Raw genomic sequence first — 1,108 nt, 5'->3', positions numbered from 1 at the left:
TGGGGACAGTTAGTCTTGTTTGACTCTGCGTCACGGAATGTATGTCCAGATATTGGATTTGGCGGAAAGCCAGCTTGGTTTAGACTAAACTACATGCCTGTTGTGTTAGGGGAAAACCTACAGGGCTGTTATATTAGATTTTGCAACTAAACCACTTGATTTGCAAAGGGCACTTTAAATGGTAAGCTGACCGGTATGAAGCAAATTAACCACCTACCTGCATTCTAGTATTTAATGTCTACTGGAAGCTGATGAATGGCAGCAGCACAAATTGCACTCTAATTATCACCATAAACAAATATTTTCAATATACACTGAAAACAAAGAATCGCTAAACAACTAATTTACTCATGCATGTTACTCATGAGTGAATTCTCAACTATGTTGAAGTATGGAGGAAATGAACATGTGCATGATTTATCACCTCACACATCACTATAAACTGATACATTTCTGAATAGCATGCGTTGGTTGTAGAAAACAAATTTAAAGGCAAATATAGGGAATCTCACCCTATCCTCCTGTCCTATTTACAGTGCTAATGCGTATGTGAAATATACGTACACATTAAGACCTGCTCGTTTCTTCAGAACCGAGCTTGTTTCCCGAAGTCCTGTTATGGGAAAAAACTCAACCCTCAATGAGGGTTACATTATATATATATATTTTTTTTTTTTTTTTTTTTTTTTTTTTAACGGTAGGGATATGGATATGGACAGGTACATTTATTTCTCAATCTAGTATACTACCACTTTGTGGATTTGCTGTAAATAATGCAACACCATTCTGGATTGTTTTCAGTTAAACAGAAACCTAAATGCCAGGTAACATACATGCACTGATCTTTAAATGCATTTAGCATTTGGCCCACTTTGTACTTAATTATCCAAGGCACACAAAGAATTATCTGTAAATCTAGCAACGATTAAACGTTTGATGCCAGCCAAGGATTGGTCTAACTTCAGAATCCTAATTCTTGGACTGCCTATGGGCTTATGGGAGTAGCTTGAGTGCACCAGATTGGGTAATTGTGTTAAGCTTTATAGCAGTATGCTTGCAAACCCATGTGTTAAATATATATTGATTACTGTCATGACTTTGTTCCTAC

The 1,108-nt window shown here is 36.6% G+C and overlaps 1 protein-coding gene across 1 annotated transcript in view; it reads left to right on the top strand.

The window, feature by feature from the left end:
- The window catches only part of PI4K2A (phosphatidylinositol 4-kinase type 2 alpha), a 29,268-nt gene extending 28,616 nt beyond the window's left edge, over window positions 1–652 (top strand). The window contains exon 9 of the mRNA XM_063435008.1: window positions 1–652. This exon is cut by the window's left edge and continues 279 nt beyond it. The gene's annotated coding sequence lies outside the window, so the exon portion shown is untranslated.
- Window positions 653–1,108: the final 456 nt, after the last annotated feature.

The sequence above is a fragment of the Pelobates fuscus genome, chromosome 10 (genome assembly GCF_036172605.1).
Source record: "Pelobates fuscus isolate aPelFus1 chromosome 10, aPelFus1.pri, whole genome shotgun sequence".
In the NCBI taxonomy this organism is placed as follows: Eukaryota; Metazoa; Chordata; class Amphibia; order Anura; family Pelobatidae; genus Pelobates; species Pelobates fuscus.
This window is presented reverse-complemented; position numbering and strand designations above follow the sequence as displayed.